We start from the raw sequence: 24,571 nt of genomic DNA on the forward strand, positions 1-24,571 counted from the left end.
AAGCGTTAGCCTTTAGTAACAGAGAATGTGCGTCTCATTTCTCTCTCTCTATCATGAATCAATCGTGTGATGATAAGTGATGAGAGAAACTGAGAATCCGAATGATTTGAATCAAATCATTTGTGAAATGATTCAGTGATTCGATTCAGCGGCACGAGGACTACAAACGACAACAACAAACACAAACGAGTGAATCATAACCGAGAATGATTTCATTAAAGTGTAATATATTAGATATGATGTACAAATAATTAAATACCAAATACAAGTTAAAACTAGCCTACCTAAATATGAACGATATGTTTAACTTGTGTATAGTTATTATCAAATCTCTTACTGTAGCTCTCACTCTGACAACTGAACTAATTAAGACGCACACAGAGTGTGTTTAGTTTGCATTCATTTTATCTTTAATTATTCTCATCTTAAACAGGACAAAGTGTTCAAACACACAGAAAAACTCCTGGAGAAACATCAGAGATCCATGTGACACACTATTATAAAGATGGTGTTTATTAAAGAGGAGAGTGAAGACATGAAGATCGAAGAAACATTCAGAGTCAAACATGAAGAAACTAAAGAACAAACAAAGATGGTGTTTATTAAAGAGGAGATTGAAGACTTGAAGACTGAAGAAGCATTCAGAGTCAAACATGAAGATACTGAGGAACAAACAGGTTGGTTTTTATTCTGAAAGCTGAATTCACTTCAGAAAGGAATGATATTTATGAACAATGTCACCGGAGCGTAGAAATGTTAAGACATTTGACAGAAGTGTTGAGATCACATGACAAATACTAACCCTGCCTTCAATATCCTGCGTTCACACTGAACATTTGTTATTATGAGATCATGCATTTATGTTGTAACAATAATATGGAAATAAGCCTTAAACATTTTTCAGTAATATTAAACCCAATATCTGCTTCTAATATTAAAACCATTGATAGCACTTTAGCCAATTATGCAAAAGTATTTAAGAAAATTATTTGCACAAACCTTGAAATGTAAGTAATCACATTTGGCTACTGCATGCTGACTACATTTGTTCATTTAAAGTATTTGATAAGCAAATAAAACAGCCAGTGGACAGTAAAGCTACATCTAAATTAATCCGGATATCAATGGAAAGGTGTTTTTGTTTTAAAAAATGTCTCCATCCACACTAGCCGCTAAGCGTTTTCGAGCATTTTCCAAAAGTTTCTCATCCACACTTGAACGTAAGAAAGAGTTACATTTGCCTTTCTGTGCATACCTGAAACCTTATTAAAGCTCACTGAGACTATACAAATGGAACGGATAATACTTTTTCATGCAATTTCCTCTAGTAAGATCATTTCATTTGCCGAAAAAAAAAAAATAAAATAAAAAAATATAAAATATATATATATATATATATATATATATATATATATATATATAGTTTTAGACAATGTCGGACATACAGAAAAACAGCATAAAATAGGAGAAACAGAGCTGTAAATATAAAGCAAGTCTGACAAGAAAACAAACAAAAAAAAATTGAAAAAGAGGAAAATAATTTTAATAATATTAATATAGTATAAACCAATGGTTCTCAAACTGATGGAGGGGGTACACAAACAAAATGCTGAGCTTTGGCATTCATTTAATTCTATCCCGACTTTAAGTAAAATAAAGCAAGTACTTTTCACTAGCAAAATGCCACTTTTAGCATAAAAACAGGAAAATTGGAGTAAACAATTTAATGACATTAGTTTTCCTTGATAAAAATGCCGTCTCAGTGTGGATGGAAGGCCAAAACAGAGAGAGAGAAAGAAAAAAAAAGTGTTTTCAAGGTTCCATTCTTGGGCCTATTTTGTTCTCTATATATTTGCTTCCCCTAGGGTCCATCTGTAGGAAGTCTGGCATCTCGTTTCATTTTTATGCAGATGATTCTCAGCTTTATCTGCCTTTGAAATAGAAAGATAAAAAGTCGTAAGCACCATTGTTGGACTGTCTTGAAGACATTAAACCTGGTTGGCTCTAAAAATGTTTTAAAGTTTAATGAAGAAAAGAAAAGTTGTGGTATTTGGATCTAGGGGTGCTTGTGACTCTTCTCAGTTGGATCTTGGTATTTTAAGATTATATGTGAAGCCCAATGTAAAAAATGTGGGTGTTATTATGGAGTGAAAACTGGATAAAAAGGTTAATTCAGTAATTAAAGCTAGTTGTTTCCAGTTGAGGCAATTATTCAAAGTGAAGTCTTTTCTATCTTTTAGTGACTTTGAAAGAGTTATACATATGTTTAGGTATTAACCAGGCTTCTCTCACACATTTGCAGTTGGTACAGAATGCTGCTGCTCGTAAGTTGACAGGAACACACAAACGAGAACATATTACACCAATTCTGGCACCTCTCCATTGGCTTCCTGTTCATTTTAGAATTGATTTTAATCGATTTTAGTTTTAGTGTTTAAATCACTAAATGGACTAGCATATTCTGACTTAATACAGCTATACACTCCAACAAGAGCATTTAGATCCACCGAGCATTTACTTTTGGTTGTTCCCGCCACAAGGTTAAAAACTGGGGGAACCTAGTCTTAAAACTCATCTTTACACTTTGGCTTTTAACACAGTATGAGTGTTAAGTTTTTATGATTGTGTTGGACTCTTGTCTGTTTTACAGTGGTGTGAAAAAGTGTTGTTCTTTTAATGAAGGGAAAACAAAATCCAATCCCACATGTCCCTGTGTGGAAAAGTGTTGAAAACATAACTGTGTTTTATCACACCTGAGTTCAGTTTCTCTAGCTACACCCAGGCCTGAATACTGCCACACCTGTTCACAATCAACAAATCATAAATACGACGCTGCCTTGGGACTCCAGCGAGACATTATCCACAAATGGCGAAAACATGGAACAGTGTTGAACCTTCCCAGGAGTGGCCAGCCGACCAAAATTACCCCAAGAGCGCAGCGATGACTCATCCAAGAGGTCTCAAAAGACCCCACAACAAAATCAACTGCACAACTGCATGAAAGAGACTGGGCAAAAATGGCCTGCATGGCAGAGGTCCAAGACAAAAACCACTGCTGAGCAAAAAGAACATAAAGGCTTGTCTCAGTTTTGCCAGAACACGTCTTGATGATCCCCAAGACTTTTGGGAAAATACTCTGACGAGGGACTGATTGATTGCAGTTGTTGCTGCTAAGGGTGGCCCAAACAGTTATTAAGTTTAGGGGGCAAACACTTTTTCACACAGGGCCATGTGGGTTTGGATTTCCCTTCATGATAAAAAAACTTCATCCAAAACTGTATGTTGTGTTATCTTTGATTAATATCTAAATTTGTTTGATGATCTGAAACATTAAAGTCTGACACATGAAAAAATAAATAAATAAATAAAATCAGGAAGGGGGCCAACACTTTTCCACACCACTGTATGTGTTTATTGTTTTAAATTTAGTATGCTTGTACAGCACTTTAGTAAACACTTGTTGTTTTAAAGGTGATTTAAATTAAATAAATAAACTCTCTAAATTTGTTGCATTTTATTCCCTAGGAGACAAAAATGGTACAGAAACATTGAGATCAGTCTATAGATATATATATATAGATCCTAAACTCTGTCATTAAATTTTCTAGATTTTTTTTTATTATTAATTGTATAATGGCCAGCCTAAACTCTGTAGGGTACTGGCTGAGCAGGATCAGGTTTGGACACCGTGGTATAGGATCTAACATACGTGCATTACATATCTACATCTTTTGATGTTAATTGTTTTGTGCCACTAAACTGGGGTTAACTTGTATTCCTTTTTTTCCACCTTAGACCTAACAACGCTGAAAGAGGAGAGAGAAGATCTGAATGAATCTGAAGAGAAAGATCAGGTTTTTTGTTCCTTACAGTCTGAAAAGACTTATAAACAAAAAAGAGGTCAAAATACAGGAACTAGGAGCTATTTTTCTTGCGTTCAGTGTGGAAACAATTTCACTCAAAAAGGAAGCCTTAAAACACATATGAGTATTCACACTGGAGAGAAGCCGTACACCTGCCAACAGGGTGGAAAGAGTTTCACTCAAAAAGCACACCTTAACACACACATGAGAATTCACACTGGAGAGAACCCTTTTACCTGCCAACAGTGTGGAAAGAGTTTCACTCAAAAAGCACACCTTAACACACACATGAGAATTCACACTGGAGAGAAGCCTTACACCTGCAAACAGTGTGGAAAGTGTTTCAATCAAAGTGGAAACCTTGAAGTCCACCAGAAAATTCACACCATGGAGAGCCCTTTTACCTGCCAATGGTGTGGAAAGAGTTTTAAACTAAAAGGAAGCCTTAACATTCACATGAGAGTCCACACTGGAGAGAAGCCTTACTCATGCCAACAGTGTGGAAAGAGTTTCAATGAAAAAGGAGCCCTTAACAAGCACATGTTAGTTCATACTGGAGAGAGGCCTCACACATGCAAACAGTGTGGAAACTGTTTCAGTCAAAAAGGAAGCCTTGACAGGCATATGAAAATTCACAATCGAGAGAAGCCTAACAGATCCCCTTAGTGTAGAAAGAGTTTCAAACTAAATGTATAGAATGGAACATTCTAATTATGTTTCTCATTATGTTTTGTCCATTGTACACTTTAAGCTCAGCCCAACACAATATAGCTAGTTGACTCGGTAATGCACAAAAGCGCAAGGAATAATATGGATTATGGACAATGCGTTTGCTCTGTCTACAGTGTAAGAACTTCACATTTGTATATCATGAATTGAAAAGAGATCTCACAGGAAGTGCAGTTTTTTGGTTGAAGCACAATAAAGGACATTGTTAGCATTTTTAACATCACCGTTTCGGATTATAACTACAACCCTTGTTCCCTGAGAAAGGGAAGGAGACACGAGGACATACAGAGACAGGCTCCTCCCTCCGTCATCTCCACCTTGGACTCTGTTCGTCATCCTCCTCCTGGATGTCCATTCTTCTCCTTCTGTTGTTCCATCAGTGCAAGGATGCGCCTTCCAGAAGGGGGACGATATGCCAGGAATATGGACCTGTTTTTGTTTCTGTGTGCCCTTTTTTGGTTGCGTTCCTTTCCTTTAGTCCAGTTAGTCATTCTATGCACCCGTGTTCCCCAGTTACCCCATATATTAGAATCAAAGTCTGTGCATTCTGTCTCTGTTGGGTCTCTATTGTCCAAATACATCTGTCTTCCCTATTTCCTTGTGTGGATTACCCTGTGTCTTTGGACTATAATAAACTCTGTTCCTTTGATCTACGTCTCCGTCGTTCCTCCCAGCACAGTATTGTGACATCAGCGTGTTCAAGTATTGGAGCAATTTTATTAATCACTGTCACACCCCCCGTCAACCACAACACACTACACCACATCCAGCATTTAGTGCACTATAGCAATGCAAGGGGGCCTAGTAATGAGTTCAATTTGTGGTGTCCGAGACAAATTACTACTGCTCATGAAGAACACACTGCCAGATTGAAATACACAGTATGATGTCACAATGACAGAGTCATTAGCATAAAAAAGAATGTTTGAAATCTTTGATCTTCAATTGAAGCTTCTGAATGACTCTTGTGCAGATTTAAGTCTCAGATTTCTCTCTTAAACACTCACTCTAGTAAAAGTTTTCTTCCCACTTACGAGGAAGCACTAGGGACCAGAAATAAATTCTAGGGCCGCCAAATTATTTGGCTGGTTGGTGGATACAGGAGGCCCCTTTAGCGTCCTAAATGCTGGGTGTGGTGTAGTGTGTTGTGTTTGGTGGAGGGTGTGACACAGTCATTGACAAAAGAGGAGCGGAGCTGTATTCTCTCCAATCAAATGAACAGTAATGGTTTATAGCAGGGGTCCCCAAACTAAGGCCCGCGGGCCGAATGCGGCCCACCCCCACATTTGGACCGGCCCTCTGAACAATGCCAGAGACATATTTTGAAAATGAAAAATGAAAATTAGAAGTTGTAAATATATGTTTTACTTTTATCATATCGGTATTTGATTATAAAGGTTGGCTTAATCTAATCTAACAAAAATTTCCCTCAGTTATTATCATATAGCCTAATTATTTGTTAAATTCACCTACAGATTGGTACATTTAACATACTGTGTCATCACAATCGAACAGGTGATGCGCGAGGCAGCTAGAAAATTCCGAGCAATGACAAAATGACTCAATAGCATTTAAGGTGAAACTTGCACTGCTTGTGGGACAGGTGCGAAAGCAGGACTTCACTCATCTCCCAGTTTCCCAAAGTTTTTCAGCTGAGAAACCAGTGGCCCCATTTCCAGTTGAAAAGTCTGTGGAAGTGCTGAAAATGATGAAGGCAGAGTTTGACGTGTGATTCAAAAAACACAGTGGGTTCTTGAATCGATTTTGCTTGACAAGCCTCTCAAGGCTGGTGTTCTCTCGGTTGGTTGTTCATCTTTTTCTTCTACACTTTTTCCTTCCACTCAACTTTCTGTGAACATGCTTGGATACAGCACTCTGTGAACAGCCAGCTCTTTTGGCAATGAATGTTTGTGGCTTGCCCTCCTTGTGAAGGGTGTCAATGATTGTCTTCTGGACAACTATCAGATCAGCAGTGTTCCCCATGATTGTGTAGCCTAATGAACCAAACTGAGAGATCGTTTTGAAGGCTCAGGAAACCTTTGTGGGTGTTTTGAGTTTATTAGCTGATTTACATGTCACCATATTCTAATTTGTTGAGATTTGTTGTGAATTGGTGGGTTTTTGTTAAATGTGAGCCAAATCATCACAATTAAAAGAACCAAAGACTTAATAGCCAAACTCCAGGACCCCTCTCCACATTACTTAAGTCAATTCTTACATGCAAAAAATCATGATCACTTTCACTGTATGGCTTATAATAAATTTTCATAACGTAGTTTTCTATCTCTTTACCGCTCAACAACAAATCAATTCTGCTTTGCTTTAAAACTTTGTTTACTATTTGTTGTCTTGAAAATTCCCTTTTAGCTCTATTTCTTTTTCTCCAAACATCTATTAAGTTATATTTTTTAATCAGTTCAAATAATTCATTTCTTCCTCCATCCCTCCTAAACACCATACAATCACTAACATCTACTCTTTCTAATACAGTATTAAAATCACCCAACAAAAAACATTTTGCCATCCTTCAATTAATACATTCAAATTCCTATAAAAAATTATCTTTTGTCCCTCTTCGTTTGGTGCATGTATGTTACATATTATTATTTCTTTATCCATCTTTATTAATTTTACTGCCATTATTCTCCCCTTCTTGTCAGAATATATTTCATTTATTTCTTTACTCACACCCCTTCTAATTAGTATCGCAACTCCCCTTTTTTTACTCTGATCATTGTTAAAGTAAATTTCTCCGTCCCAGATCTTTTTCATACCTTCCACAACCTCTTGATTCCAGAAAGTTTCTTGTAAACATAACACATCACAGTCCTTAATCAAATACACCAATCTCTGAAATTTCTCAGGTTTCGATAGTCCTCTTGCATTCAGAGATGCAATCCATAAAGAACTCATTAAAAGAAAGAGTTGAGTGTACAAACAACTACTCATCAATCTAATTCAGTTTCTCCCGAAGCTACAAATGTGGAACCACTCATTTCAGCTCTTCTCTTTTCCATCATTTCATTACGCTCTTCTCTTCTTATTTTCTGTTTCTTAAGTACCTTTTCAATGTCTATAACACTTTTTACTCTTGTTTTTAAACCTTTGTTCAGTCTTTCCTTTATCTTGACTTCTGTTTCAATGCTCTTCTCCCCATTTCCTGTTTCTCTTACCTCATACTGCGGTTTTGTTTCATTGTCATCAGTTCTCTCTTTTCCATGTGTCTTTTGGTAGTCCACCTTATTGTTCTCCTCAGGCTCCTTGTCCATCTCCATTTCACATGCTTTAGTCCCACTCCTTACTGCATTCTCCTCTAGGTTATACTCCTCCTCTTCTACATGAGTTTGTTTGTCATCTCCTCCTTCAGTCTGTTCTAATATTTGATTTGATGTTTCAGTTTGAGTGCCTCCCATCTCTTCCTGTATCTCCATATCCATTTCTTTATTTTCCTCATCGTCCGTCTCACATCTGCACCTTATCATTGCCCTGTTGCAGCCTTGGCACCACGGAGCTGTACAGTCCCGCGCATAATGCCCCTGCTCCAGGCAATTCCTGCAGAGAAATTGAGGGCAGTCCTTTAGCTCATGCTCAGTACTTGTGCAGATCCTGCATGTTTTCCGTTGATTATCGTGGATCACTCTGAAATACTGAACTCCTTCCTCAGTCATAAATTTTGTTGTGTATGGTAAAGATGCCACCTCCTTTGGGAACTTTACTCTCAAAAAGCATGTTCCGTCTGCCACTGTTGTTCCTGGGTGATATCTCCTTCTCACAGGAAGAATGGGAGTTACACCCCAACTGTTCAATTTTTGAATGATTTCCTCATCCTCTATGTAACTGGGCAAATTTAAAAAGGAGACCATTCTTTCAGTTGCACACAATTTTCTGATTTCACATTTCTGACCATTTATCACAATTCCATCCAACATCACTTCACAGTCCATCTCATTTTCCATTGTCATTTCAAAGTCATTGTTTGTTTTCCTTCGAAGCCCAATAAGTTTGCCAATTCCCACTTTATCTTCTACTGCTTTAATTATCATTATAATTGTTGTGCTCTCGGTGTCCATCACATTTAATGTAACTGTAGCTTCTTTCTTGTATTCTCTTTGATATTGTGTTTTTTTAATTAATCTGTTTATCATTTGTTGACGTTGATTGTTAAAAGACTGATTTTGCTCACCTCCTTTTGTAAGTTCAGCAACTTTGTTTGTTTGCAGATCTCTCTTTCCTTCTAGTTCCATTGTTTTTGCTTGCTGTTTTCTCCTTGAAACAACCATAGCCCAAGTTTCATCAGTATTTTCTCCAGTATTTTCTTCTTGTATATTCCCTTCAACTGTATTTGGATTCATTTCTTCATCTCCGACCTCCTTCTCTTTCCGTGATAGCAGTCCTTTTCTTTTTTCCAGTAAATCCGCCATTTAATAAACTTCTTCAAAAAATAAACAAACAAAAAAAAAACTCCTCAAAGCACAAAATAAAGTCGTAATATAAAAAAAACAACAAGCACCGTGGAAGAGCCTATCTCTTCCTACTGCAGCCACTCACTTCCTGTCGCTCTCTAGCGCCTCAGGTGGGGTATGGCCATAAGCGAGGGCTAAAAGAAAATGTCTACAAATTTCTACTACCTGAGGGCAAAACTCCACATTATGAGAGTTACCAGAAAGCCATGACTCTGGTGGGACTTGAACCCACAACCTTTGAATGGCCTCATCTGGCAGTGACTTAGAGGATGCATGAATCAACACTTCAAACATCCTGTTGCGTGGGCAGAAAGACAGGTCCTCAGGTCTGTGCACAGTGGAGGCACGCTTACGGGACTGGAGCGCCACCCAAGGCACCGTTGGGATTCGAACCCAGGATCTCCTGTGTACTAGAGAGGAGCTTTAACCAACTAAGCCACGGCGCCTCCTCAGTGGGACTCGATAGCCTGGGATGCTATCCTCCAAAAGCAGGTGAGAGGGTAGTGCAGCAAGTGATACCACCCGCTGTCCTCGAGCTCCTCTGTGTAAACGTCCGTTTTTGGGTAAAGCACGAGCTCGGCGCGCAACCAAAGGCACCGCTGGGATTCGAACCCAGGATCTCCTGTTTACAAGACAGGCGCTTTGACCAGCTAAGCCACGGCGCCTCCTCGGTGGGACCCGTTAGCCTGCGATGCTATCCTCCAAAAGCAGGTGAGAGGGTAGTGTTGCAAGAGAAACCTCCCGCGGTCCACAAGCTCCTCTGTGTCGCCATTCGCCGTCCGTTTTTTGGTAAAGCACGAGCTTGGCTGTATTGTGGTGCGCAACCAAAGGCATCGCTGGGATTCGAAACGCAGGATCTCCTGTTTACTAGGCTAGCCTGGAAGCACGTTCGCCCTACGGGAAGGCGACTCAGACGATCCAGGCTTCCAGAGAAGAGGCCAGGGGTTGGCTGACTGGGCGCTGGACAGCTTTAAGGCGTTTGCCGACAACTGAGTCGGGGTCGGTTAGCAAAATTAACCACTCGCTGCCCCTGCTTGCGGGTCGCTTTCGGAAAGAATTGCGCTTGCTGGGCTGGAACCCCGCCCAAGGCACCGCTGGGATTTGAACCCAGGATCTCCTGTTTACTAGACAGGCGCTTTAACCAACTAAGCCACGGCTCCACCCCGCATGCTAGGCGAGGGGAGGGCGGCTTAGAGGATTCATGAATCAACACTTCGAACGTCCTGCTGCCTTCACTTGATGCAAGACAGTGATTGCCATACCTCACTGAATTGGATCTTGGGCATGTTTTGCTACCTTTTAAATATGATTGACATTTTTTTTTTAAATCAATGTACGCTGAGAACAGGAGGCCTCAAAATGGTTTCTGCTGTCCGAGAGCAACACTGCGCAGTACGGGCTTAACAAAATGCCAAAAAGCAAGACTCTGGTGGGACTCGAACCCACAACCTTTGAATGGCCTCATCTGGCAGTCTAGAAGTCCAATGCGCTATCCATTGCGCCACAGAGCCCGTCGGTATGCCAGGCTGGGCCACTGAGGGCTTTTCTTAAAGATTTGTGCCCGTCCAGCTCAACCGAGTGCCACGCTGTGTGGGCAGAAAGACAGGTCCTCAGGTCTTTGCACGGTTCAAAAACAGAGCGTCGCCGGGGTCCCCATTCAACAGCGAGGCCAGAGACAGCCACCGGTGGAAAGGCACCGCTGGGATTCGAACCCAGGATCTCCTGTTTACAAGACAGGCGCTTTGACCAGCTAAGCCACGGCGCCTCCTCGGTGGGACCCGTTAGCCTGCGATGCTATCCTCCAAAAGCAGGTGAGAGGGTAGTGTTGCAAGCGAAACCTCCCGCGGTCCACAAGCTCCTCTGTGTCGCCATTCGCCGTCCGTTTTTTGGTAAAGCACGAGCTCGGCTGTATTGTGGTGCGCAACCAAAGGCATCGCTGGGATTCGAAACGCAGGATCTCCTGTTTACTAGGCTAGCCTGGAAGCACGTTCGCCCTACGGGAAGGCGACTCAGACGATCCAGGCTTCCAGAGAAGAGGCCAGGGGTTGGCTGACTGGGCGCTGGACAGCTTTAAGGCGTTTGCCGACAACTGAGTCGGGGTCGGTTAGCAAAATTAACCACTCGCTGCCCCTGCTTGCGGGTCGCTTTCGGAAAGAATTGCGCTTGCTGGGCTGGAACCCCGCCCAAGGCACCGCTGGGATTTGAACCCAGGATCTCCTGTTTACGAGACAGGTGCTTTAACCAACTAAGCCACGGCGCCAAACCACAAGCAGGGTTATCGGGACAGTGACTCAGAGGGTTAAAACATCCAGAGGCGGATGCTAAAAGAAAATGTCTACAAATTTCTACTGCCTGAGGGCAAAACTCCACAGTATGAGAGCTACCAGAAAGCCACGACTCTGGTGAGACTTGAACCCAAAACCATTGAATGACCTCATCTGGCAGTGACTCAGAGGATGCATGAATCAACACTTCAAACATCCTGTTGCTTGCACAGAAAGACAGGTCCTCAGGTCTGTGCACAGCGGAGGCAGGCTTACTGGACTGGAGCGCCACCCCAGGCACCGTTGGGATTCGAACCTAGGATCTCCTGTGTACTACAGAGGAGCTTTAACCAACTAAGCCACGGCGCCTCCTCGGTGAGACTCGATAGCCTGGGATGCTATCCTCCAAAAGCAGGTGAGAGGGTAGTGTGGCAAGAGAAACCTCCCGCGGTCCACAAGCTCCTCTGTGTCCCCGTTCGCCGTCCGTTTTTTGGTAAAGCACGAGCTCGGCTGTATTGTGGCGCGCAACCAAAGGCACCGCTGGGATTCGAACCCAGGATCTCCTGTTTACTAGACAGGCGCTTTAACCAACTAAGCCACGGCTCCACCCCGCATGCTAGGCGAGGGGAGGGCGGCTTAGAGGATTCATGAATCAACACTTCGAACGTCCTGCTGCCTTCACTTGATGCAAGACAGTGATTGCCATACCTCACTGAATTGGATCTTGGGCATGTTTTGCTACCTTTTAAATATGATTGACATTTTTTTTTTAAATCAATGTACGCTGAGAACAGGAGGTCTCAAAATGGTTTATGCCAGGCTGGGCGACTGAGGGCTTTTCTTAAAGATTTGTGCCCGTCCAGCTCAACCGAGTGCCACGCTGTGTGGGCAGAAAGACAGGTCCTCAGGTCTTTGCACGGTTCAAAAACAGAGCGTCGCCGGGGTCCCCATTCAACAGCGAGGCCAGAGACAGCCACCGGTGGAAAGGCACCGCTGGGATTCGAACCCAGGATCTCCTGTTTACAAGACAGGCGCTTTGACCAGCTAAGCCATGGCGCCTCCTCGGTAGGACCTGTTAGCCTGCGATGCTATCCTCCAAAAGCAGGTGAGAGGGTAGTGTTGCAAGAGAAACCTCCCGCGGTCCACAAGCTCCTCTATGTCGCCATACGCCGTCCGTTTTTTGGTAAAACACGAGCTCGGCTGTATTGTGGTGCGCAACCAAAGGCATCGCTGGGATTCGAAACGCAGGATCTCCTGTTTACTAGGCTAGCCTGGAAGCACGTTCGCCCTACGGGAAGGCGACTCAGACGATCCAGGCTTCCAGAGAAGAGGCCAGGGGTTGGCTGACTGGGCGCTGGACAGCTTTAAGGCGTTTGCCGACAACTGAGTCGGGGCGGTTAGCAAAATTAACCACTCGCTGCCCCTGCTTGCGGGTCGCTTTCGGAAAAGCTTGCGCTTGCTGGGCTGGAACCCCGCCCAAGGCACCGCTGGGATTTAAACCCAGGATCTCGTGTTTACTAGACAGGCGCTTTAACCAACTAAGCCACGGCGCCACCCCGCATGCTAGGCGAGGGGAGGGTGGCTTAGAGGATTCATGAATCAACACTTCGAACGTCCTGCTGCCTTCACTTGATGCAAGACAGTGATTGCCATACCTCACTGAATTGGATCTTGGGCATGTTTTGCTACCTTTTAAATATGATTGACATTTTTTTTTTAAATCAATGTACGTTGAGAACTGGAGGCCTCAAAATGGTTTCTGCTGTCCGAGAGCAACACTGCGCAGTACGGGCTTAACAAAATGCCAAAAAGCAAGACTCTGGTGGGACTCGAACCCACAACCTTTGAATGGCCTCATCTGGCAGTCTAGAAGTCCAATGCGCTATCCATTGCGCCACAGAGCCCGTCGGTATGCCAGGCTGGGCCACTGAGGGCTTTTCTTAAAGATTTGTGCCCGTCCAGCTCAACCGAGTGCCACGCTGTGTGGGCAGAAAGACAGGTCCTCAGGTCTTTGCACGGTTCAAAAACAGAGCGTCGCCGGGGTCCCCATTCAACAGCGAGGCCAGAGACAGCCACCGGTGGAAGGGCACCGCTGGGATTCGAACCCAGGATCTCCTGTTTACAAGACAGGCGCTTTGACCAGCTAAGCCACGGCGCCTCCTCGGTGGGACCCGTTAGCCTGCGATGCTATCCTCCAAAAGCAGGTGAGAGGGTAGTGTTGCAAGCGAAACCTCCCGCGGTCCACAAGCTCCTCTGTGTCGCCATTCGCCGTCCGTTTTTTGGTAAAGCACGAGCTCGGCTGTATTGTGGTGCGCAACCAAAGGCATCGCTGGGATTCGAAACGCAGGATCTCCTGTTTACTAGGCTAGCCTGGAAGCACGTTCGCCCTACGGGAAGGCGACTCAGACGATCCAGGCTTCCAGAGAAGAGGCCAGGGGTTGGCTGACTGGGCGCTGGACAGCTTTAAGGCGTTTGCCGACAACTGAGTCGGGGTCGGTTAGCAAAATTAACCACTCGCTGCCCCTGCTTGCGGGTCGCTTTCGGAAAGAATTGCGCTTGCTGGGCTGGAACCCCGCCCAAGGCACCGCTGGGATTTGAACCCAGGATCTCCTGTTTACGAGACAGGTGCTTTAACCAACTAAGCCACGGCGCCAAACCACAAGCAGGGTTATCGGGACAGTGACTCAGAGGGTTAAAACATCCAGAGGCGGATGCTAAAAGGAAATGTCTACAAATTTCTACTGCCTGAGGGCAAAACTCCACAGTATGAGAGCTACCAGAAAGCCACGACTCTGGTGAGACTTGAACCCAAAACCATTGAATGACCTCATCTGGCAGTGACTCAGAGGATGCATGAATCAACACTTCAAACATCCTGTTGCGTGCACAGAAAGACAGGTCCTCAGGTCTGTGCACAGCGGAGGCAGGCTTACTGGACTGGAGCGCCACCCCAGGCACCGTTGGGATTCGAACCTAGGATCTCCTGTGTACTACAGAGGAGCTTTAACCAACTAAGCCACGGCGCCTCCTCGGTGAGACTCGATAGCCTGGGATGCTATCCTCCAAAAGCAGGTGAGAGGGTAGTGTGGCAAGAGAAACCTCCCGCGGTCCACAAGCTCCTCTGTGTCCCCGTTCGCCGTCCGTTTTTTGGTAAAGCACGAGCTCGGCTGTATTGTGGCGCGCAACCAAAGGCACCGCTGGGATTCGAACCCAGGATCTCCTGTTTACTAGACAGGCGCTTTAACCAACTAAGCCACGGCTCCACCCCGCATGCTAGGCCAGGGGAGGGCGGCTTAGAGGATTCATGAATCAACACTTCGAACGTCCTGCTGCCTTCACTTGATGCAAGACAGTGATTGCCATACCTCACTGAATTGGATCTTGGGCATGTTTTGCTACCTTTTAAATATGATTGACATTTTTTTTTTAAATCAATGTACGCTGAGAACAGGAGGCCTCAAAATGGTTTCTGCTGTCCGAGAGCAACACTGCGCAGTACGGGCTTAACAAAATGCCAAAAAGCAAGACTCTGGTGGGACTCGAACCCACAACCTTTGAATGGCCTCATCTGGCAGTCTAGAAGTCCAATGCGCTATCCATTGCGCCACAGAGCCCGTCGGTATGCCAGGCTGGGCCACTGAGGGCTTTTCTTAAAGATTTGTGCCCGTCCAGCTCAACCGAGTGCCACGCTGTGTGGGCAGAAAGACAGGTCCTCAGGTCTTTGCACGGTTCAAAAACAGAGCGTCGCCGGGGTCCCCATTCAACAGCGAGGCCAGAGACAGCCACCGGTGGAAAGGCACCGCTGGGATTCGAACCCAGGATCTCCTGTTTACAAGACAGGCGCTTTGACCAGCTAAGCCACGGCGCCTCCTCGGTGGGACCCGTTAGCCTGCGATGCTATCCTCCAAAAGCAGGTGAGAGGGTAGTGTTGCAAGCGAAACCTCCCGCGGTCCACAAGCTCCTCTGTGTCGCCATTCGCCGTCCGTTTTTTGGTAAAGCACGAGCTCGGCTGTATTGTGGTGCGCAACCAAAGGCATCGCTGGGATTCGAAACGCAGGATCTCCTGTTTACTAGGCTAGCCTGGAAGCACGTTCGCCCTACGGGAAGGCGACTCAGACGATCCAGGCTTCCAGAGAAGAGGCCAGGGGTTGGCTGACTGGGCGCTGGACAGCTTTAAGGCGTTTGCCGACAACTGAGTCGGGGTCGGTTAGCAAAATTAACCACTCGCTGCCCCTGCTTGCGGGTCGCTTTCGGAAAGAATTGCGCTTGCTGGGCTGGAACCCCGCCCAAGGCACCGCTGGGATTTGAACCCAGGATCTCCTGTTTACGAGACAGGTGCTTTAACCAACTAAGCCACGGCGCCAAACCACAAGCAGGGTTATCGGGACAGTGACTCAGAGGGTTAAAACATCCAGAGGCGGATGCTAAAAGAAAATGTCTACAAATTTCTACTGCCTGAGGGCAAAACTCCACAGTATGAGAGCTACCAGAAAGCCACGACTCTGGTGAGACTTGAACCCAAAACCATTGAATGACCTCATCTGGCAGTGACTCAGAGGATGCATGAATCAACACTTCAAACATCCTGTTGCGTGCACAGAAAGACAGGTCCTCAGGTCTGTGCACAGCGGAGGTAGGCTTACTGGACTGGAGCGCCACCCCAGGCACCGTTGGGATTCGAACCTAGGATCTCCTGTGTACTACAGAGGAGCTTTAACCAACTAAGCCACGGCGCCTCCTCGGTGAGACTTGATAGCCTGGGATGCTATCCTCCAAAAGCAGGTGAGAGGGTAGTGTTGCAAGAGAAACCTCCCGCGGTCCACAAGCTCCTCTGTGTCCCCGTTCGCCGTCCGTTTTTTGGTAAAGCACGAGCTCGGCTGTATTGTGGCGCGCAACCAAAGGCACCGCTGGGATTCGAACCCAGGATCTCCTGTTTACTAGACAGGCGCTTTAACCAACTAAGCCACGGCGCCTCCTCGGTGAGACTCGATAGCCTGGGATGCTATCCTCCAAAAGCAGGTGAGAGGGTAGTGTGGCAAGAGAAACCTCCCGCGGTCCACAAGCTCCTCTGTGTCCCCGTTCGCCGTCCGTTTTTTGGTAAAGCACGAGCTCGGCTGTATTGTGGCGCGCAACCAAAGGCACCGCTGGGATTCGAACCCAGGATCTCCTGTTTACTAGACAGGCGCTTTAACCAACTAAGCCACGGCTCCACCCCGCATGCTAGGCGAGGGGAGGGCGGCTTAGAGGATTCATGAATCAACACTTCGAACGTCCTGCTGCCTTCACTTGATGCAAGACAGTGATTGCCATACCTCACTGAATTGGATCTTGGGCATGTTTTGCTACCTTTTAAATATGATTGACATTTTTTTTTTAAATCAATGTACGCTGAGAACAGGAGGTCTCAAAATGGTTTATGCCAGGCTGGGCCACTGAGGGCTTTTCTTAAAGATTTGTGCCCGTCCAGCTCAACCGAGTGCCACGCTGTGTGGGCAGAAAGACAGGTCCTCAGGTCTTTGCACGGTTCAAAAACAGAGCGTCGCCGGGGTCCCCATTCAACAGCGAGGCCAGAGACAGCCACCGGTGGAAAGGCACCGCTGGGATTCGAACCCAGGATCTCCTGTTTACAAGACAGGCGCTTTGACCAGCTAAGCCACGGCGCCTCCTCGGTAGGACCTGTTAGCCTGCGATGCTATCCTCCAAAAGCAGGTGAGAGGGTAGTGTTGCAAGAGAAACCTCCCGCGGTCCACAAGCTCCTCTATGTCGCCATACGCCGTCCGTTTTTTGGTAAAACACGAGCTCGGCTGTATTGTGGTGCGCAACCAAAGGCATCGCTGGGATTCGAAACGCAGGATCTCCTGTTTACTAGGCTAGCCTGGAAGCACGTTCGCCCTACGGGAAGGCGACTCAGACGATCCAGGCTTCCAGAGAAGAGGCCAGGGGTTGGCTGACTGGGCGCTGGACAGCTTTAAGGCGTTTGCCGACAACTGAGTCGGGGCGGTTAGCAAAATTAACCACTCGCTGCCCCTGCTTGCGGGTCGCTTTCGGAAAAGCTTGCGCTTGCTGGGCTGGAACCCCGCCCAAGGCACCGCTGGGATTTAAACCCAGGATCTCGTGTTTACTAGACAGGCGCTTTAACCAACTAAGCCACGGCGCCACCCCGCATGCTAGGCGAGGGGAGGGTGGCTTAGAGGATTCATGAATTAACACTTCGAACGTCCTGCTGCCTTCACTTGATGCAAGACAGTGATTGCCATACCTCACTGAATTGGATCTTGGGCATGTTTTGCTACCTTTTAAATATGATTGACATTTTTTTTTTAAATCAATGTACGTTGAGAACAGGAGGCCTCAAAATGGTTTCTGCTGTCCGAGAGCAACACTGCGCAGTACGGGCTTAACAAAATGCCAAAAAGCAAGACTCTGGTGGGACTCAAACCCACAACCTTTGAATGGCCTCATCTGGCAGTCTAGAAGTCCAATGCGCTATCCATTGCGCCACAGAGCCCGTCGGTATGCCAGGCTGGGCCACTGAGGGCTTTTCTTAAAGATTTGTGCCCGTCCAGCTCAACCGAGTGCCACGCTGTGTGGGCAGAAAGACAGGTCCTCAGGTCTTTGCACGGTTCAAAAACAGAGCGTCGCCGGGGTCCCCATTCAACAGCGAGGCCAGAGACAGCCACCGGTGGAAAGGCACCGCTGGGATTCAAACCCAGGATCTCCTGTTTACAAGACAGGCGCTTTGACCAGCTAAGCCACGGCGCCTCCTCGGTGGGACCCGTTAGCCTGCGATGCTATCCTCCAAAAGCAGGTGAGAGGGTAGTGTTGCAAGCGAAACCTCCCGCGGTCCACAAGCTCCTCTGTGTCGCCATTCGCCGTCCGTTTTTTGGTAAAGCACGAGCTCGGCTGTATTGTGGTGCGCAACCAAAGGCATCGCTGGGATTCGAAACGCAGGATCTCCTGTTTACTAGGCTAGCCTAGAAGCACGTTCGCCCTACGGGAAGGCGACTCAGACGATCCAGGCTTCCAGAGAAGAGGCCAGGGGTTGGCTGACTGGGCGCTGGACAGCTTTAAGGCGTTTGCCGACAACTGAGTCGGGGTCGGTTAGCAAAATTAGCCACTCGCTGCCCCTGCTTGCGGGTCGCTTTCGGAAAGAATTGCGCTTGCTGGGCTGGAACCCCGCCCAAGGCACCGCTGGGATTTGAACCCAGGATCTCCTGTTTACGAGACAGGTGCTTTAACCAACTAAGCCACGGCGCCAAACCACAAGCAGGGTTATCGGGACAGTGACTCAGAGGGTTAAAACATCCAGAGGCGGATGCTAAAAGAAAATGTCTACAAATTTCTACTGCCTGAGGGCAAAACTCCACAGTATGAGAGCTACCAGAAAGCCACGACTCTGGTGAGACTTGAACCCAAAACCATTGAATGACCTCATCTGGCAGTGACTCAGAGGATGCATGAATCAACACTTCAAACATCCTGTTGCGTGCACAGAAAGACAGGTCCTCAGGTCTGTGCACAGCGGAGGCAGGCTTACTGGACTGGAGCGCCACCCCAGGCACCGTTGGGATTCGAACCTAGGATCTCCTGTGTACTACAGAGGAGCTTTAACCAACTAAGCCACGGCGCCTCCTCGGTGAGACTCGATAGCCTGGGATGCTATCCTCCAAAAGCAGGTGAGAGGGTAGTGTGGCAAGAGAAACCTCCCGCGGTCCACAAGCTCCTCTGTGTCCCCGTTCGCCGTCCGTTTTTTGGTAAAGCACGAGCTCGGCTGTATTGTGGCGCGCAACCAAAGGCACCGCTGGGATTCGAACCCGGGATCTCCTGTTTACTAGACAGGCGCTTTAACCAACTAAGCCACGGCTCCACCCCGCATGCTAGGCGAGGGGAGGGCGGCTTAGAGGATTCATGAATCAACACTTCGAACGTCCTGCTGCCTTCACTTGATGCAAGACAGTGATTGCCATACCTCACTGAATTGGATCTTGGGCATGTTTTGCTACCTTTTAAATATGATTGACATTTTTTTTTTAAATCAATGTACGCTGAGAACAGGAGGCCTCAAAATGGTTTCTGCTGTCCGAGAGCAACACTGCGCAGTACGGGCTTAACAAAATGCCAAAAAGCAAGACTCTGGTGGGACTCGAACCCACAACCTTTGAATGGCCTCATCTGGCAGTCTAGAAGTCCAATGCGCTATCCATTGCGCCACAGAGCCCGTCGGTATGCCAGGCTGGGCCACTGAGGGCTTTTCTTAAAGATTTGTGCCCGTCCAGCTCAACCGAGTGCCACGCTGTGTGGGCAGAAAGACAGGTCCTCAGGTCTTTGCACGGTTCAAAAACAGAGCGTCGCCGGGGTCCCCATTCAACAGCGAGGCCAGAGACAGCCACCGGTGGAAAGGCACCGCTGGGATTCGAACCCAGGATCTCCTGTTTACAAGACAGGCGCTTTGACCAGCTAAGCCACGGCGCCTCCTCGGTGGGACCCGTTAGCCTGCGATGCTATCCTCCAAAAGCAGGTGAGAGGGTAGTGTTGCAAGCGAAACCTCCCGCGGTCCCCAAGCTCCTCTGTGTCGCCATTCGCCGTCCGTTTTTTGGTAAAGCACGAGCTCGGCTGTATTGTGGTGCGCAACCAAAGGCATCGCTGGGATTCGAAACGCAGGATCTCCTGTTTACTAGGCTAGCCTGGAAGCACGTTCGCCCTACGGGAAGGCGACTCAGACGATCCAGGCTTCCAGAGAAGAGGCCAGGGGTTGGCTGACTGGGCGCTGGACAGCTTTAAGGCGTTTGCCGACAACTGAGTCGGGGTCGGTTAGCAAAATTAACCACTCGCTGCCCCTGCTTGCGGGTCGCTTTCGGAAAGAATTGCGCTTGCTGGGCTGGAACCCCGCCCAAGGCACCGCTGGGATTTGAACCCAGGATCTCCTGTTTACGAGACAGGTGCTTTAACCAACTAAGCCACGGCGCCAAACCACAAGCAGGGTTATCGGGACAGTGACTCAGAGGGTTAAAACATCCAGAGGCGGATGCTAAAAGAAAATGTCTACAAATTTCTACTGCCTGAGGGCAAAACTCCACAGTATGAGAGCTACCAGAAAGCCACGACTCTGGTGAGACTTGAACCCAAAACCATTGAATGACCTCATCTGGCAGTGACTCAGAGGATGCATGAATCAACACTTCAAACATCCTGTTGCGTGCACAGAAAGACAGGTCCTCAGGTCTGTGCACAGCGGAGGTAGGCTTACTGGACTGGAGCGCCACCCCAGGCACCGTTGGGATTCGAACCTAGGATCTCCTGTGTACTACAGAGGAGCTTTAACCAACTAAGCCACGGCGCCTCCTCGGTGAGACTTGATAGCCTGGGATGCTATCCTCCAAAAGCAGGTGAGAGGGTAGTGTTGCAAGAGAAACCTCCCGCGGTCCACAAGCTCCTCTGTGTCCCCGTTCGCCGTCCGTTTTTTGGTAAAGCACGAGCTCGGCTGTATTGTGGCACGCAACCAAAGGCACCGCTGGGATTCGAACCCAGGATCTCCTGTTTACTAGACAGGCGCTTTAACCAACTAAGCCACGGCGCCACCCCGCATGCTAGGCGAGGGGAGGGCGGCTTAGAGGATTCATGAATCAACACTTCGAACGTCCTGCTGCCTTCACTTGATTCAAGACAGTGATTGCCATACCTCACTGAATTGGATCTTGGGCATGTTTTGCTACCTTTTAAATATGATTGACATTTTTTTTTTAAATCAATGTACGCTGAGAACAGGAGGCCTCAAAATGGTTTATGCCAGGCTGGGCCACTGAGGGCTTTTCTTAAAGATTTGTGCCCGTCCAGCTCAACCGAGTGCCACGCTGTGTGGGCAGAAAGACAGGTCCTCAGGTCTTTGCACGGTTCAAAAACAGAGCGTCGCCGGGGTCCCCATTCAACAGCGAGGCCAGAGACAGCCACCGGTGGAAAGGCACCGCTGGGATTCGAACCCAGGATCTCCTGTTTACAAGACAGGCGCTTTGACCAGCTAAGCCACGGCGCCTCCTCGGTAGGACCTGTTAGCCTGCGATGCTATCCTCCAAAAGCAGGTGAGAGGGTAGTGTTGCAAGAGAAACCTCCCGCGGTCCACAAGCTCCTCTATGTCGCCATACGCCGTCCGTTTTTTGGTAAAACACGAGCTCGGCTGTATTGTGGTGCGCAACCAAAGGCATCGCTGGGATTCGAAACGCAGGATCTCCTGTTTACTAGGCTAGCCTGGAAGCACGTTCGCCCTACGGGAAGGCGACTCAGACGATCCAGGCTTCCAGAGAAGAGGCCAGGGGTTGGCTGACTGGGCGCTGGACAGCTTTAAGGCGTTTGCCGACAACTGAGTCGGGGCGGTTAGCAAAATTAACCACTCGCTGCCCCTGCTTGCGGGTCGCTTTCGGAAAAGCTTGCGCTTGCTGGGCTGGAACCCCGCCCAAGGCACCGCTGGGATTTAAACCCAGGATCTCGTGTTTACTAGACAGGCGCTTTAACCAACTAAGCCACGGCGCCACCCCGCATGCTAGGCGAGGGGAGGGCGGCTTAGAGGATTCATGAATCAACACTTCGAACGTCCTGCTGCCTTCACTTGATGCAAGACAGTGATTGCCATACCTCACTGAATTGGATCTTGGGCATGTTTTGCTACCTTTTAAATATGATTGACATTTTTTTTTTAAATCAATGTACGCTGAGAACAGGAGGTCTCAAAATGGTTTATGCCAGGCTGGGCCACTGAGGGCTTTTCTTAAAGATTTGTGCCCGTCCAGCTCAACCGAGTGCCACGCTGTGTGGGCAGAAAGACAGGTCCTCAGGTCTTTGCACGGTTCAAAAACAGAGCGTCGCCGGGGTCCCCATTCAACAGCGAGGCCAGAGACAGCCACCGGTGGAAAGGCACCGCTGGGATTCGAACCCAGGATCTCCTGTTTACAAGACAGGCGCTTTGACCAGCTAAGCCACGGCGCCTCCTCGGTAGGACCTGTTAGCCTGCGATGCTATCCTCCAAAAGCAGGTGAGAGGGTAGTGTTGCAAGAGAAACCTCCCGCGGTCCACAAGCTCCTCTATGTCGCCATACGCCGTCCGTTTTTTGGTAAAACACGAGCTCGGCTGTATTGTGGTGCGCAACCAAAGGCATCGCTGGGATTCGAAACGCAGGATCTCCTGTTTACTAGGCTAGCCTGGAAGCACGTTCGCCCTACGGGAAGGCGACTCAGACGATCCAGGCTTCCAGAGAAGAGGCCAGGGGTTGGCTGACTGGGCGCTGGACAGCTTTAAGGCGTTTGCCGACAACTGAGTCGGGGCGGTTAGCAAAATTAACCACTCGCTGCCCCTGCTTGCGGGTCGCTTTCGGAAAAGCTTGCGCTTGCTGGGCTGGAACCCCGCCCAAGGCACCGCTGGGATTTAAACCCAGGATCTCGTGTTTACTAGACAGGCGCTTTAACCAACTAAGCCACGGCGCCACCCCGCATGCTAGGCGAGGGGAGGGTGGCTTAGAGGATTCATGAATTAACACTTCGAACGTCCTGCTGCCTTCACTTGATGCAAGACAGTGATTGCCATACCTCACTGAATTGGATCTTGGGCATGTTTTGCTACCTTTTAAATATGATTGACATTTTTTTTTTAAATCAATGTACGTTGAGAACAGGAGGCCTCAAAATGGTTTCTGCTGTCCGAGAGCAACACTGCGCAGTACGGGCTTAACAAAATGCCAAAAAGCAAGACTCTGGTGGGACTCAAACCCACAACCTTTGAATGGCCTCATCTGGCAGTCTAGAAGTCCAATGCGCTATCCATTGCGCCACAGAGCCCGTCGGTATGCCAGGCTGGGCCACTGAGGGCTTTTCTTAAAGATTTGTGCCCGTCCAGCTCAACCGAGTGCCACGCTGTGTGGGCAGAAAGACAGGTCCTCAGGTCTTTGCACGGTTCAAAAACAGAGCGTCGCCGGGGTCCCCATTCAACAGCGAGGCCAGAGACAGCCACCGGTGGAAAGGCACCGCTGGGATTCGAACCCAGGATCTCCTGTTTACAAGACAGGCGCTTTGACCAGCTAAGCCACGGCGCCTCCTCGGTGGGACCCGTTAGCCTGCGATGCTATCCTCCAAAAGCAGGTGAGAGGGTAGTGTTGCAAGCGAAACCTCCCGCGGTCCACAAGCTCCTCTGTGTCGCCATTCGCCGTCCGTTTTTTGGTAAAGCACGAGCTCGGCTGTATTGTGGTGCGCAACCAAAGGCATCGCTGGGATTCGAAACGCAGGATCTCCTGTTTACTAGGCTAGCCTAGAAGCACGTTCGCCCTACGGGAAGGCGACTCAGACGATCCAGGCTTCCAGAGAAGAGGCCAGGGGTTGGCTGACTGGGCGCTGGACAGCTTTAAGGCGTTTGCCGACAACTGAGTCGGGGTCGGTTAGCAAAATTAGCCACTCGCTGCCCCTGCTTGCGGGTCGCTTTCGGAAAGAATTGCGCTTGCTGGGCTGGAACCCCACCCAAGGCACCGCTGGGATTTGAACCCAGGATCTCCTGTTTACGAGACAGGTGCTTTAACCAACTAAGCCACGGCGCCAAACCACAAGCAGGGTTATCGGGACAGTGACTCAGAGGGTTAAAACATCCAGAGGCGGATGCTAAAAGAAAATGTCTACAAATTTCTACTGCCTGAGGGCAAAACTCCACAGTATGAGAGCTACCAGAAAGCCACGACTCTGGTGAGACTTGAACCCAAAACCATTGAATGACCTCATCTGGCAGTGACTCAGAGGATGCATGAATCAACACTTCAAACATCCTGTTGCGTGCACAGAAAGACAGGTCCTCAGGTCTGTGCACAGCGGAGGCAGGCTTACTGGACTGGAGCGCCACCCCAGGCACCGTTGGGATTCGAACCTAGGATCTCCTGTGTACTACAGAGGAGCTTTAACCAACTAAGCCACGGCGCCTCCTCGGTGAGACTCGATAGCCTGGGATGCTATCCTCCAAAAGCAGGTGAGAGGGTAGTGTGGCAAGAGAAACCTCCCGCGGTCCACAAGCTCCTCTGTGTCCCCGTTCGCCGTCCGTTTTTTGGTAAAGCACGAGCTCGGCTGTATTGTGGCGCGCAACCAAAGGCACCGCTGGGATTCGAACCCGGGATCTCCTGTTTACTAGACAGGCGCTTTAACCAACTAAGCCACGGCTCCACCCCGCATGCTAGGCGAGGGGAGGGCGGCTTAGAGGATTCATGAATCAACACTTCGAACGTCCTGCTGCC

General features: G+C 47.9%; 35 non-coding genes and 1 pseudogene across 35 annotated transcripts; 1 reads left to right on the forward strand and 35 right to left on the reverse strand.

Moving 5' to 3' along the window:
• Positions 1-592: 592 nt before the first annotated feature.
• LOC141312756 (uncharacterized) overlaps positions 593-24,571 on the forward strand; it is a 145,932-nt pseudogene continuing 121,953 nt past the window's right edge.
• trnat-ugu (transfer RNA threonine (anticodon UGU)) lies at positions 9,647-9,720 on the reverse strand. The gene has a single exon. It is a non-coding gene; the product is annotated as a tRNA-Thr (tRNA).
• trnat-agu (transfer RNA threonine (anticodon AGU)) lies at positions 10,142-10,215 on the reverse strand. The gene has a single exon. It is a non-coding gene; the product is annotated as a tRNA-Thr (tRNA).
• Positions 10,477-10,566, reverse strand: trnar-ucu (transfer RNA arginine (anticodon UCU)). Its single transcript is given in 2 exon segments — positions 10,477-10,512; positions 10,530-10,566. It is a non-coding gene; the product is annotated as a tRNA-Arg (tRNA).
• trnat-ugu (transfer RNA threonine (anticodon UGU)) lies at positions 10,747-10,820 on the reverse strand. Its single transcript has one exon. It is a non-coding gene; the product is annotated as a tRNA-Thr (tRNA).
• On the reverse strand, positions 11,242-11,315 carry trnat-cgu (transfer RNA threonine (anticodon CGU)). The gene has a single exon. It is a non-coding gene; the product is annotated as a tRNA-Thr (tRNA).
• Positions 11,852-11,925, reverse strand: trnat-agu (transfer RNA threonine (anticodon AGU)). The gene has a single exon. It is a non-coding gene; the product is annotated as a tRNA-Thr (tRNA).
• On the reverse strand, positions 12,305-12,378 carry trnat-ugu (transfer RNA threonine (anticodon UGU)). Its single transcript has one exon. It is a non-coding gene; the product is annotated as a tRNA-Thr (tRNA).
• trnat-agu (transfer RNA threonine (anticodon AGU)) lies at positions 12,799-12,872 on the reverse strand. Its single transcript has one exon. It is a non-coding gene; the product is annotated as a tRNA-Thr (tRNA).
• On the reverse strand, positions 13,134-13,223 carry trnar-ucu (transfer RNA arginine (anticodon UCU)). The gene is given in 2 exon segments: positions 13,134-13,169; positions 13,187-13,223. It is a non-coding gene; the product is annotated as a tRNA-Arg (tRNA).
• Positions 13,404-13,477, reverse strand: trnat-ugu (transfer RNA threonine (anticodon UGU)). The gene has a single exon. It is a non-coding gene; the product is annotated as a tRNA-Thr (tRNA).
• On the reverse strand, positions 13,899-13,972 carry trnat-cgu (transfer RNA threonine (anticodon CGU)). Its single transcript has one exon. It is a non-coding gene; the product is annotated as a tRNA-Thr (tRNA).
• On the reverse strand, positions 14,509-14,582 carry trnat-agu (transfer RNA threonine (anticodon AGU)). The gene has a single exon. It is a non-coding gene; the product is annotated as a tRNA-Thr (tRNA).
• On the reverse strand, positions 14,844-14,933 carry trnar-ucu (transfer RNA arginine (anticodon UCU)). Its single transcript is given in 2 exon segments — positions 14,844-14,879; positions 14,897-14,933. It is a non-coding gene; the product is annotated as a tRNA-Arg (tRNA).
• trnat-ugu (transfer RNA threonine (anticodon UGU)) lies at positions 15,114-15,187 on the reverse strand. Its single transcript has one exon. It is a non-coding gene; the product is annotated as a tRNA-Thr (tRNA).
• On the reverse strand, positions 15,609-15,682 carry trnat-cgu (transfer RNA threonine (anticodon CGU)). The gene has a single exon. It is a non-coding gene; the product is annotated as a tRNA-Thr (tRNA).
• On the reverse strand, positions 16,219-16,292 carry trnat-agu (transfer RNA threonine (anticodon AGU)). The gene has a single exon. It is a non-coding gene; the product is annotated as a tRNA-Thr (tRNA).
• Positions 16,456-16,529, reverse strand: trnat-agu (transfer RNA threonine (anticodon AGU)). The gene has a single exon. It is a non-coding gene; the product is annotated as a tRNA-Thr (tRNA).
• On the reverse strand, positions 16,909-16,982 carry trnat-ugu (transfer RNA threonine (anticodon UGU)). Its single transcript has one exon. It is a non-coding gene; the product is annotated as a tRNA-Thr (tRNA).
• trnat-agu (transfer RNA threonine (anticodon AGU)) lies at positions 17,403-17,476 on the reverse strand. The gene has a single exon. It is a non-coding gene; the product is annotated as a tRNA-Thr (tRNA).
• Positions 17,738-17,827, reverse strand: trnar-ucu (transfer RNA arginine (anticodon UCU)). The gene is given in 2 exon segments: positions 17,738-17,773; positions 17,791-17,827. It is a non-coding gene; the product is annotated as a tRNA-Arg (tRNA).
• Positions 18,008-18,081, reverse strand: trnat-ugu (transfer RNA threonine (anticodon UGU)). The gene has a single exon. It is a non-coding gene; the product is annotated as a tRNA-Thr (tRNA).
• Positions 18,503-18,576, reverse strand: trnat-cgu (transfer RNA threonine (anticodon CGU)). Its single transcript has one exon. It is a non-coding gene; the product is annotated as a tRNA-Thr (tRNA).
• Positions 19,113-19,186, reverse strand: trnat-agu (transfer RNA threonine (anticodon AGU)). Its single transcript has one exon. It is a non-coding gene; the product is annotated as a tRNA-Thr (tRNA).
• On the reverse strand, positions 19,448-19,537 carry trnar-ucu (transfer RNA arginine (anticodon UCU)). The gene is given in 2 exon segments: positions 19,448-19,483; positions 19,501-19,537. It is a non-coding gene; the product is annotated as a tRNA-Arg (tRNA).
• On the reverse strand, positions 19,718-19,791 carry trnat-ugu (transfer RNA threonine (anticodon UGU)). Its single transcript has one exon. It is a non-coding gene; the product is annotated as a tRNA-Thr (tRNA).
• trnat-cgu (transfer RNA threonine (anticodon CGU)) lies at positions 20,213-20,286 on the reverse strand. Its single transcript has one exon. It is a non-coding gene; the product is annotated as a tRNA-Thr (tRNA).
• trnat-agu (transfer RNA threonine (anticodon AGU)) lies at positions 20,823-20,896 on the reverse strand. Its single transcript has one exon. It is a non-coding gene; the product is annotated as a tRNA-Thr (tRNA).
• Positions 21,276-21,349, reverse strand: trnat-ugu (transfer RNA threonine (anticodon UGU)). The gene has a single exon. It is a non-coding gene; the product is annotated as a tRNA-Thr (tRNA).
• Positions 21,770-21,843, reverse strand: trnat-agu (transfer RNA threonine (anticodon AGU)). The gene has a single exon. It is a non-coding gene; the product is annotated as a tRNA-Thr (tRNA).
• trnat-ugu (transfer RNA threonine (anticodon UGU)) lies at positions 22,223-22,296 on the reverse strand. Its single transcript has one exon. It is a non-coding gene; the product is annotated as a tRNA-Thr (tRNA).
• On the reverse strand, positions 22,717-22,790 carry trnat-agu (transfer RNA threonine (anticodon AGU)). Its single transcript has one exon. It is a non-coding gene; the product is annotated as a tRNA-Thr (tRNA).
• Positions 23,052-23,141, reverse strand: trnar-ucu (transfer RNA arginine (anticodon UCU)). Its single transcript is given in 2 exon segments — positions 23,052-23,087; positions 23,105-23,141. It is a non-coding gene; the product is annotated as a tRNA-Arg (tRNA).
• On the reverse strand, positions 23,322-23,395 carry trnat-ugu (transfer RNA threonine (anticodon UGU)). Its single transcript has one exon. It is a non-coding gene; the product is annotated as a tRNA-Thr (tRNA).
• Positions 23,817-23,890, reverse strand: trnat-cgu (transfer RNA threonine (anticodon CGU)). Its single transcript has one exon. It is a non-coding gene; the product is annotated as a tRNA-Thr (tRNA).
• Positions 24,427-24,500, reverse strand: trnat-agu (transfer RNA threonine (anticodon AGU)). The gene has a single exon. It is a non-coding gene; the product is annotated as a tRNA-Thr (tRNA).

The sequence above is a fragment of the Garra rufa genome, unplaced genomic scaffold (genome assembly GCF_049309525.1).
Source record: "Garra rufa unplaced genomic scaffold, GarRuf1.0 hap1_unplaced_005, whole genome shotgun sequence".
Lineage (NCBI taxonomy): Eukaryota > Metazoa > Chordata > Actinopteri > Cypriniformes > Cyprinidae > Garra > Garra rufa.